Genomic DNA, 12114 nt, shown 5'->3' on the forward strand with positions numbered 1-12114 from the left:
TTGTGGGAAGCATTTGACTCATACGGCATAGAAGAGCTAATGAAAGTAAACTAATGCTATGATTTTAGGAGTTAAAATGGACATCTGATCACAGAACGTGTGTTAAGTCTTACTGCTTGTCGACAGCCTGCTTTTGGCCTGTTGCACGGGTCCCACGCTAGCTGCCCGATCCTGGCTTTTTGCTAGGGATTCTCCAGGGTTCTCCGTGTCTGATTGAAAACGCCTCCTCCGTCTGGCAATTCGGCTGTTTTCAGGTTTCCTTCGTTGTAGCTGGCGAGACCACGTGGCTTGGTCTGACCTCGGTGAAGTTGGCTCGACGAAAAAGGCTTAAAATGGAACTTGGTCGTTCCTGAATTAGTCCAGTGTAACTTAACGGACTCATAACTTTAACAAACAAAATAAATAAAGAAAATAAAACAAACTGAAGGCAGATCGATGTCGCAGCACTTCAGGTGTGTAGCTTCAGGCGAACAAAAGGGCCTGTTTGTTTCGCTGGCCAAGTCTGGGCGTTGCCTGGCGAGGCACGCTGCTCGTGCCGAAGCGTCCAGAGGGCCGAGCAGGGTGGCAGAGCCAACAGCGAAGAGAAGAGAAGGAAGAGCGAGCAGGTCGCGTGTCGCTCTTTTGTTGTCTGGGGCGTGGTTCCCCAGGGGGTGTCTCAGGTTTCCCAAGGGACTGCCTTTCTAAACTTAATGTTTAAAGAAAAGAAATCTATTTGCACGTATTATAATCAAATATTTTCCACAATCGAACCTCAATGGTTGAACGGTTGTACTGTTCTAAGCATTTGGTAACAGGAAACAATTGTCACATTATTGGTCAGGATATTTATACATTTAACGGCATTTCCGACGAGGGCATGTAATACTTATTTCGTCCACTTGGGGGAGCTCAGGTTACATGAGGAAAGCTTGGATTACATTAGATGAAGGAGTGTCTTGCTGAAAATAAACACTGCACAAGTAACTTCTTTTCAGCACTAATAAACGACAGATAGCAACAACAGTTAACATAACTACTCAAATAGAGGCAAACGTAATCAGGTAACTAAAGATTTAATTAAACTTTGAGTCTTTTGATATTGCAGTCCAGTTCAGTGTCTGGACCATGTCACACCTAGGTGAGACAAGGAGTATCCCTTTGATGTGGTAATAAAACAAAGAATAAGGTCAGTTGCCATGGAAATGTGTGTGGGGGGCCAGTTTTGATAGGCTGTTCAGGGAGATGCCAATGGCTGGCTCGTGTCCCTTTGTCAGTTTAACAGTCAGGCCCCGCGTTATCAGCTTCGGAATCAAAAAGGTGCCAGTTTTATGGTCGGGATAGCACTTAGAGAAAGCAACTTTGACCCCTCCCCATCTTCTCTGGGGAGGAGAAAGGAATTTAGGGTAGCTCCAAATTTATTCAATGTAAAATGCACAAATCCACACCGTTGTTCACTACAGTCCCCCCTTCGGCCAAAATGTTCCCTCCGATAGGTAACGTTTTGGACGCAATGAGAAACAACATGTGTGGTTTATCAGGTGCAGGTCCACTTTGTCAGGAGCTGATGATGTGTTGGTCAGCTGCTGGTCAGGTACTGATGATGCTGGTCAGCTGCTGGTCAGGTACTGATGATGCTGGTGAGGTGGAAGGAGTCAAGCAGAGCAGAGCAGGTGGCAAAACACAACATCTGTGATCAGGTTGATGTCCTTCTAAGGCTACTAATTCTGCTAGTCACTTAGGTTAACCCCAATTAGCTAGTCTTAAAGTAGCAGGTGCCTGCTGTGTTACTTAATCACCTGAAACAAAGTAAAGCGGAAAATTAATTTGGGAAGCAAAACAAATATCAAGTCGTGTGTGAGCATGACCAACATTATTTTTTGTGTGAGCATGACCAACATTATTTTTCTCAGAAATTCATTGATATTCAGAACCATAACCTGCAGTGAGCTTGAGGGTTGTTTAGCTGGTTTAGGCTAACAGTCTAGTCTGAGGGTCTTAGCCCTTTCAAAAACAAATTTTATAAAAAGAAGCGGCTTTTAGTCCTGAGAGGAACTGTTCTGAGTGGTATTCTATTTCTGCAGTTGCTGCAAGATGTCTGCTCTGGAGCAGGTATTCTTAATTGGTTTAAGGAGCAATAAATTTGGACAGTAACCCCCCACTTGTGACTAAGTGGTCAGGTTGAGAGCGGCTCCACCTGGTGGGTGATAAATCTTTTTGGAAATTTATTTAATTGGTTAAAGACCTCCACTGGTAATTTAGTGGTAGGTTTAAATTGCAACAGGGAGACACAGAATAGTGGCTAGAGCTGTGGGTGGCGGACCGAAGTAACAAGATACCTGGCTTCCAAGTTCTGTTTTACAAGGCACGCACGTGAACTCTAATGACCTTTTAACCACTAGCAGCTATCGTCCCTAATTGAGGATTTCTGTTAATTATTAATTTATTAGGACGTTATCGTTCCCGACAAGTCCCATGGGATTTTTGTGAAGCTTAGTTCGGTCCAGACCAGGTGAATGTTTGTCTGTGACCACAGAAGGATCGGTCCAGTGGGGAGAGAACTTATGTGCAAGTCTCCCTGTTCTCTGGCCGTCCTGTTTCCTTAGTGGAGCAGAGATGTGATGACAAACTCTGTCCCCCCTTCGGAGCTTGTTGTGAGACGCATTTTGGTCGTTATAGACTTTGCATCTTTGTGTGCTGTCTAAATTATTTTGGCCTGCGAGGAAATGTTTATTTCCTCTGGCTGGTTCAGTTAGGGGTTCCCTCCTGTCAAATTGTGTCTTTAACAAGGGAAAAGAAATGCCTCTCCGTTGTAAGGAGGCTCTGTGTGATGGTTTTGCTGGTTGAGACTGGCAGCAAACCTTACAGGTTTTGATGTAGTCTGCTACATCTTTTTGCATGTTTGGCCAATATGCTACTTGTTTTAGTGCATTGTGTGTTGCACTGAACCCTTCGTGGCTTTTGTAAGGTGAGTCATGGGCGTGCATGAGCATCACCCCCCTGTGGCTCTGAGGCACCACGAACGCAGGTGAAGTGCGGGAGTCTGAGACATACGAGAGAATGCCCATGACGACACGCAAAGAAGAGCGCACCAGGAAAAGGTGTTTCAAGCCAGGGATGGAAGCAAGCTCAGTGTTTGAGACAGGCTCTGCGTCAGAAAGGCAGAGGAGCATTTTGCTAATGGCGGGATCAAGAGTTTGAAGCCGAATTAGGTCAGAGTCACCAAGAGAGTCAGGGACTGAGATTTGTGGCGCAGGGGAGGCTGTCAGAGACAAGCCTGCTGCCTGGGCTCTGGTGGCGTCGCAAGTCATAAGGGCGGGATGGGTGGGGAGCAAATCCGCTTGGGAGTGCTGGGGTGTGTCTTTAACAGCACCCTGTTTGCCTCATTTGAAGTGGTAACTAAAGCACAGAGGCGGGTTTCTCGTTCTGTGATGTATTCAGACAGTGAGATAGGCAGAGGTCGTTTCACCTGTGCCCAGATCGTCAAGTTCTGAAAGTCAAGCAGTGGCTCAAAGCGGTTAAGGAAGTCTTTGCCAATGAGTAGAGGAATGGCGTCAAATGGTGAGACATACACCGGGTGGATGAGGTCCATGGGACCGATAGACATGTGGATTAATGTCATGGCTGTCAGATTGAGGTTTTCAGGGCCGAGTGGCTGGACCTCAAGGTCACAAGTCTGTAGTTTCAGGTCTTTGTGGGAGCGGGTCATAGCCTGTAGCTGCCTGAAGAGGGCTGATGACATTACAGTGATGTCTGCGGCTGAATCAAGAAGTGCTTCCTGCACCAGAGTGTTTTCAAGTGTTACAGGCAGGTAGAATTTCCGTGAAATTCCCCTTTCAGTAAGGTGACACAAGAAGTGTTGGGAGGGCGGACTGCCCTGAGTGGCTTTGGACTCTGTGAGAGGATTCTCTCTTGAGTCGGACTGTATCACCAGGAGTGTCCTGGAGGGAGCGGTTCTCTCAGTCCATCTGTGTGAGCGTGTCAGTCGTTTTGACAAAGTGTCAGGAGAAGGTCCTGCTTTGGCTTTGCAGCAGCTGTGGCCAAGTGCTCTGCCTTCTTGTCTTCCTGTTTGGACAGGGTCTGGAGCAGGCGCTTAAGCGCTGTAATTTCCTCCTTACTAAAAGTGGGTGTGTCAGACTCACTTTCAGTGTTATCGCTATTTGTGTCTCTATAGTGGGATCTCTGGAGTGTAGCTCTCTGAGATCGCCTGTCCCAATTGTTTTGGGATTTGTGCTGCTTGTGTCCCCCCTTCCGTGAAAAGAGGTGGGTTTCACAGCGGTTGGGCGTGTACATGGGCCGATGGGTTTCAGGCCTCAGATTTTGGCTCTTCTCAGACCAAGATGGCTCTGAGTGACATCGACCATGCTCATTTTGCTGAGGCAGGCTGCACCTCTGCCTCTGGCTTGGTCTATAATTCTGGGAGGTGATGCAGGTTGACGCAGGTGTTTCAAGACCAGGGGCTCGTTTTGGCTCCACCTGTAGGGAATTGATGCTGAGAGTGAGGACACCATGGGGCTCAGGATGCTTCGTCATGGTGAGTCTCTGCTTTTCAAAACCTTTTGTAGCTAACTCCCCGTAGCTGTCGACTGGTTTGGGTGCGTGGGCAGGCTGCCACACCCAGATGATGACTTGTAGTTTGGGTGGAGGTTCTGGATAAAAAGATATTTGAAGTTTAACTCTTCCTCCATATCGGGCTCATTTTTGGTACCAAAGTACGCTTGTCTGAGTCGGTTGTAGTACTGCTGAGGAGGTTCTGGCCTCCCTTGCTTAACAGCAAGTGCAGCTGTTAGACCTGATTGTGCTGTCAAGTCAGAATATTCCTCTACCAGTGCCTGGCAGAGCGAGTCATAATCTTGTCTGACATACCTGGGCTGGCGTTCAATAAAGCTGCTGACCTCTCGACTAGATGTCACCTTGATCAGGTAAATCTTGTCGTCAGTGGTGGCAGCAGGGAATTTCCGCAAGTAATATTCAATATCTTTTAGATAGATACTGGTCTCATTTGAGCCTGTAGCCTCAGGCTCGAAGCGTGTTATGTGGCGAACGATTTTGTCTAAGTCCCTGTCAGAGGGGCTTAAGTCATGGTCAGGAGTGGGCGGCGGTTGCAGCCGAGGGGAGTAAGCCGTCTTCACCTGAGTAGGTGGAGGGCTATTTCTCTGGCGCTCTGTCATATGATCCTGTGGGATCAGTTGTGGGAGTGGTCGTGGAGACCATCCTCCTGAGGCTGGCAAAGGGAGCGAGCCTTGTCTCTCTCTGGTGGGAGTGTTTTGTAGGAGGGAGTGTGTTGGGCTGTCTCACATGAGAGCTGGAACTCTCTTCTGGTATCAGCCAACTCCTCCTTGTTTTCTGCTGTAGCGGGGATTGGGTTACTCTGTCCCTATCCTCTAGCTGTCTTCGCATTTCTTGCATGCGTTTTTGGTCAGCTTCTCTAAGTTTGCTATAAACCTTGACTCGTAATTTTAGCTCTTTAATTTCCCCCACTGCTTGTCTAAGGAGGGTTTCTGATTGGTCAAGAGATACAGTTGTGTCTTTAAGTTTACTTTTGGTCCACTCTAACTCCTGTTCTTGCTGAAAGAGTGAGTGTTCAAGCTGATTGGTCTTTTCCTGCAGCTCAATTTTCTCCTCATCGACTCCACCCTCCTGTGGGAGGTAGCAAGGAGCCTGTAGGTCAGTGATGTGTTCTTCTGCTTCACTTAGTGACTGCCTGGTGTTTTCCAGCTGCTGTTTAAGCTGGTGCGTGTGCTTAGACTGGGCAGACATTACAATAGCTAGTTTTCCTAGCATCTGGGACAAGGCTTTGTCCTTTGAGGAAGTGGCTAGAGCAGTTGTTACCAGCTCTGCAAAAATTGTTTCAAGGTTCACCGCATCGGTGCCTTGTATTTGGCTTGAGTAGCCAGGTACCATGGTCTCTGTCATGTGGGCCAAGATGGAGTCAAAGTGTTCCAGTGGGTCGCCCCCACTGGCTGCCACTAAGCGTGGGTCTGCCATGTTCAAAGGCAGGTACTCAAGTGGTTTAGTTAAAAGGACTTTGGTGTGAGTCCAAATCAGACAAACAAGTGTGTCAACTCAGAGGATATGCATAAAAATACAAAAATAAATGGGTGTTGCTTCTATAGCTTCCTGGAGCTGTTGACTGTGTTCCTTTAAGTTAATTTGGAAGGCTGGAATCTGAAGAAAAGAAGGATCAAAATCAAATCTATGGACTCAGTTATACAATTTGGTTTAATAAAATCAGAAGTGGACTACAGGTGTTAGCTGGTACAGCAGACCTGAGCCAGTCAGTTAAACAGAGTTTCAGCTAGTGTGTTTACTAGTTGAGGAAAAGGAATGTCAGGTTGGAGAAAGCTGACTTTCAAGTCAGACTTAAATGACCAAACTGAAAATTCAAATTTAGGGTGAAGGCAAAAATAGGAAAATGAAATTAAATCACACTTGGGATTAAAGTTAAATGCTATAGATCAAATCAAAGTTCATGTTACAACTAGCTTGACAATCAAAGCTCAAAGTCCTTAATGATCAAAGTCAAAGTTGAAAAAAAAAAAAATTGTTTGAGAAAATTAAATTTTAGAATCAAAGTTCAACATTGGAAAAATTAAAATTTGAGATTAAAAATAATTAAATTTCAAAAATCAAAGTTCAAAGGCAATGAGAATAAAAAGTTCAAAGTTACATTAACAAAAACCCCAGGCTGATTAAAGTGGATTAAATAAAAAAAAAATCAAAGCTGATTAAACTGAAGGTTTTAGTTACCCTTTGGTAATTATCAAGTTATCAAAATTCCAATTGCTATAAAAGTCAGAGTCCAAATTACATTTATAATGAACAAGGATTAAAGAAAGCCTAGTTGGAAAGCTATCAATTCAACTTATCAAGCTTAATGTAGGTTTCAGAATTCCAATCCGTCCAAACAACAAAAGGTTAACAAAAATTCAAATCAAGATGTTATTCTGTATTTATCTTATTCCTGCAAGGATCAAAAATAGCATTACAGAAAAAGCTTCAAAATGACAAAGTCAAAATCAGGGATATTGCAGCAGTAATGAGAATAAAGCTTTTTATTCAAATACAGCTGGATCAAAATTAGAAAAGCGAATCTTTGAATAAAAGATTGCATCAAAATTAACAGAACTACTCAGTGTAATCCTAGGTTAGGGTACGAAATTGGCTCAGTACCTTGCTACAAGCAAACACCCAATAGATCTTTAAAGGTTATTCAAGGAAAAAGGAGAGCCTGTGCTCTATCCTACACTTAAGGAGTAGCACTCCTTAATGCTCCACATTAATTTAATCTGAGAGTCGACACAATGGTTTATGTGTCTCAAGTTAACAAGATCTATCACCAAAGTCTGGTTTAATTCACTCGATTCAAACGCTCATCTCTGTTACTGATGACGCTGAAGTTGATTTAATGCAGAGCATGCAATTTATTCCGCCAGCCAGTAGGGGAGCTGTGGCTCCGCCTAGGGCGCGGCCTATTTCTCAATGTAGAAGAAGAAGCGGCTTCCTCTCTGGTCCTCGGACCCAACAGCTGTTAGCTTCAGGCTAACGCAGTTAGCAAACCGTCGTTGCAGCAACGGCAGTAAATCAGAACACTGACGGACACCAGTCCCGCTCAAAAAGGGGGAAGGACTCGCTCCTTTGTTTCAATGACTCAGCTTGCTTTCAAGCTTCGATTTAGCGTTAACTTAGCTCGGTAGGTACAACGTTACAGGCTAAACTCGGCGTCTTCACGCCTGTGACTCCACTGCCGGGCAGCTGTATTTGTTGAAGTAGCTAATTTCAACAGAATACCGGAGTTTTGCATATAACATAACAATCCACGGCTCAGCGCGTCAGACTGTTATTTATAGCCGCAAACAAATCACATTGGCACAGCGCAACTGTAATCTGTCTGCCTCTTATTAGGCCTTAAAATTATCAATATCGGTTAAGTTTCTCTCAACCAAAAGGGCATTTCATCCGCTCGTCAGCGGAGATTGTGTGTAGCTTTAGCTCAGATTTCTCGAATGGTAACGTTACAGGAATGCATTCAGTTTAACATTAGCTCGGAACCTCATAGCTCAGCTCACTACAGCTCTGTACTGAACAACAAAGAACAATGACGCGGCGGCCAAACAACTTGCACAAAGCATTTCATTTCACAACAAAGAACATGGTCAAAACTCACACACACTTTCATCACTAACGTTAAGTTAAGAGGGAAGACAGGAGAGTTTCTAGGGAGCAATTTACTGGGCGATAATTACTTCAGTGGCAAAATTTTGGAGGGAAAATTTTTCTGGGACTCAATAATAACTTCTCTGCATCAGGGCTGTGTGTATAGTCTATTATAGTATGTCACAAGGCCTCACACGGCAGGCTCCATTATGTAGTAGACCTAAATTTATTAGTTATGCATTTTAATAAATTTATGAGAATTGATACCCAGTTATGAATTAAAATTCATAAAATCAGAATTTCCTTGTTAAGGGCACCACCGGAGTTGTTATAATCCTAGAGTCTCCGGACCTCTGGGTAGTTTTGAATAATTATACAATTATTACTAGTGATCAGTTAGTTAATAATCGCTCAATTATCTTAAATCAGTCAGTCAGTCAGTCTCATATCTAAGGGTCAATTCTCTTGGCAGGAACTAGAAATAGGCAACACACACAGCTCTTGATTATATGACAGTGAATTTATTCTCTAACTACGGTGATAAAAAGATGGTTGGATACAGGGAACATAAACATTTGCTGAACAATGAGCCTGGAGGTTTGATTGTGGGAAGCATTTGACTCATACGGCATAGAAGAACTAATGAGAGTAAACTAATGCTATAGTTTAGGAGTTAAAATGGACATCTGATCACAGAACGTGTGTTAAGTCTTACTGCTTGTCGACAGCCTGCTTTTGGCCTGTTGCACGGGTCCCACGCTAGCTGCCCGATCCTGATATTTATACATTTAACGGCATTTCCGATGAGGGCATGTAATACTTATTTCGTCCACTTGGGGGAGCTCAGGTTACATGAGGAAAGCTTGGATTACATTAGATGAAGGAGTGTCTTGCTGAAAATAAACACTGCACAAGTAACTTCTTTTCAGCACTAATAAACGACAGATAGCAACAACAGTTAACATAACTACTCAAATAGAGGCAAACGTAATCAGGTAACTAAAGATTTAATTAAACTTTGAGTCTTTTGATATTGCAGTCCAGTTCAGTGTCTGGACCATGTCACACCTAGGTGAGACAAGGAGTATCCCTTTGATGTGGTAATAAAACAAAGAATAAGGTCAGTTGCCACGGAAATGTGTGTGGGGGGCCAGTTTTGATAGGCTGTTCAGGGAGATGTCAATGGCTGGCTCGTGTCCCTTTGTCAGTTTAACAGTCAGGCCCCGCGTTATCAGCTTCGGAATCAAAAAGGTGCCAGTTTTATGGTCGGGATAGCACTTAGAGAAAGCAACTTTGACCCCTCCCCATCTTCTCTGGGGAGGAGAAAGGAATTTAGGGTAGCTCCAAATTTATTCAATGTAAAATGCACAAATCCACACCGTTGTTCACTACACAATCATTAAACATTATAATAGTTAAAACATTTCGTAGGGATCACAGCAGATGTAAGAGCATCTTGACTAAATACTTCCTGGACAATATTGGCTGTTAAACTTTCTTACTTAGAGAATACACAAACATTGTGATACAAGTGATACATTAAACCGCGGGAGATGCATTAAATCAATGACATGTAATACTTAATTTGTCATTTGGGGGGAGTACTGGTTCCATGAGGGGACAAAAGATCTTCCGATTATCTACTTACATTTAACAATATATTGTATATTGAACAATCCTTAGTTCAGGAGCTAGGAATATTTGTTATTTAACACATGATAATATTTCTGTATCATGTCATTTTTAAGAGAGTATATAAAGGTGCTGGAACAAAGCATTAGTTAAAACATAAATTCAGTGATCATTGCTGTAAATTAAAGAGCACTGCAAAATTAACTTATTTAACTTATTTATTTTTCAACAACAACAACAACATGGTAATATAACTACATAACTAGTTTTAAGACTATCTTGCCAAATTAAACGAGAATTTTCCTGTTTGGTGGAATGCCAGTTCCTCTCAAGTTTCCGCGATATTTGCTTTAATTTGCAAGTTTCAGTATTATACCATGGAGCTAACCGTCTTTTTTATTATTTTCTTTTTTAGAGGGGCTACAGAGTCAAGTGTCATTCGCAGCGAGCCTGCAGCACTATCAACAAGATGATCGATTTGGGAGGGACTGAAATTAGCATCCTCCTTGACTTTGTGACTTGAAAATGAATTTAGAGCTACAGCACTATCAGACAGACATCTTGGTGTCTTGGTGTGTATAGTTCAGTAATACAAACTCAAAAGTTATCAAACAGTGGTCAGAAAAAAAGGGATTATGTGGCAACACGATTAAATGTTCAATTTCCATACCATATACCAGAACAAGGTCGAGGGTGTGGTTAAAACAGTGAGTCGGTTCATGAACACTCTGAAAGAAGCCAATGGAATCTAACAGAGAGATAAACACAGTACTGAAGCTGTCATTCTCAACGTCCACATGAATATTAAAATCCCCTACAATAATAACTTTGTCCGTTTTAAGGACTAAAGTTGACAAAAACTCTGCAAATTCAGATAAGAATTCAGAATACGGACCAGGTGCTCGGTACACTATAACAAAAAGAATTTGTTGCAGTGATTTCCAACTTGGGTGCGAAAGACTAAGAACAAGACTTTCAAATGAGTTATAGTTTAGTTTAGGTTTAGAGCTGATTAGTAGGCTAGAGTCGAAGATAGCTGCAACTCCACCTCCTCGGCCTGTGCCTCGAGGAATGTGAGTATTAATATGACTGGGAGGGGTGGATTCATTTAGGCTAACATATTCTCCATCACCCAGCCAGGTTTCAGTAAGACAAAATAAATCAATATCATAATCTGATATTAGTTCATTTACTAGTACACCTTTAGAAGAGAGAGATCTGATGTTTAAGAGTCCACATTTAACTCTCCTATTCGTTTGCACTATTGCTCTTGTGGTTTTAATTTTTATGAGGTTTTTATGCACAGCTCCTCTTCTGTTTACCTTTGATTTAAATAATTTCAATGGTTGGGGGACAGACACCGTCACTATAGGATTTTCACTAAGTAACTCCTGAAATGGAGGAGCAGAGAAGTGTGTTAGACTGCGACTCTGCGTAGGGTTTAGGGTGGGTAACTGCTGAATTAGAAGGGCAGAGAAGTGTGTTAGACTGCGACTCTGCCTCCTGGTCTCAACTCTGGTTTGTCATGGATTTGGTCAACTAACAAACTTGGCCAGATTTCTAGAAACGAGAGCTGCTCCTTCCCAATTGGGATTGATGCCATCTCAGACCAGGTCTTCCCCAGAAAGTCTGCCAATGATCTACAAAGCCCACATCGTTTGCTGGACAGCACCCCGACAACCAGTGTGGCTGCTCCTTAAGTACTGCTGAAGAAAGATGAGGAGCAGGTGTGGAGATGACCTCAGCCAGGTGTGTGAGCGCCCAGCGAATTACACGCCTCCCGAGCACTGCCAGGAAAGTGAAAAACCACAAGACAACACACACCAAGCACCCAGCAAACCAAAGACAAAGAACACACAAACACTCTCATTAAGTATGATTGGAGGATGGTCAGCAACATCAGTGCACAAGTTATCACACATAATATCATTATGTCCAGAATTGAATCTACAATAAAACTGGTTTAAATCATTGGCAAACAAAGAGGGGAAAATATTCCTCTTCCTTACATCCCTATCCATCTTATTATTGAGACTATTCCAGGTATCCCTTGCATTACCATTGTATAGTTGCTTCTCTACCTTATTCTTATAATCTTCTTTACTTTTCCTAGTGATGCTTCAAAGTTCCCCCCTCTTTTTATATTTTGTAAGCAAATGAACAACGTTGTACAACTGCTTTGTACGCCTCAGGTATATTTCCATAACACCGATCGAGGATTCGCGACTGGCGCATTGGACAGTCAACATACTGCTCCAGTATCTGGAGATGACCAGATAATTTACAGGAATTAAAATCACCCAAAACTAAAAACCGGCTGGTCTGGTGAGCTTGAGAGCACATTGTTAA

At 43.0% G+C, this 12114-nt stretch overlaps 1 protein-coding gene across 3 annotated transcripts in view; it reads left to right on the top strand.

Moving 5' to 3' along the window:
• Positions 1-12114, top strand: part of adamts17 (ADAM metallopeptidase with thrombospondin type 1 motif, 17) — a 230929-nt gene that overhangs the window by 72429 nt on the left and 146386 nt on the right. The gene's annotated exons all lie outside the window — the stretch shown is intronic.

The sequence above is a fragment of the Micropterus salmoides genome, unplaced genomic scaffold (assembly GCF_014851395.1).
Source record: "Micropterus salmoides isolate LMB-PRFRI ecotype aquatic unplaced genomic scaffold, ASM1485139v1 Ms_hic_scaffold_3, whole genome shotgun sequence".
Lineage (NCBI taxonomy): Eukaryota > Metazoa > Chordata > Actinopteri > Centrarchiformes > Centrarchidae > Micropterus > Micropterus salmoides.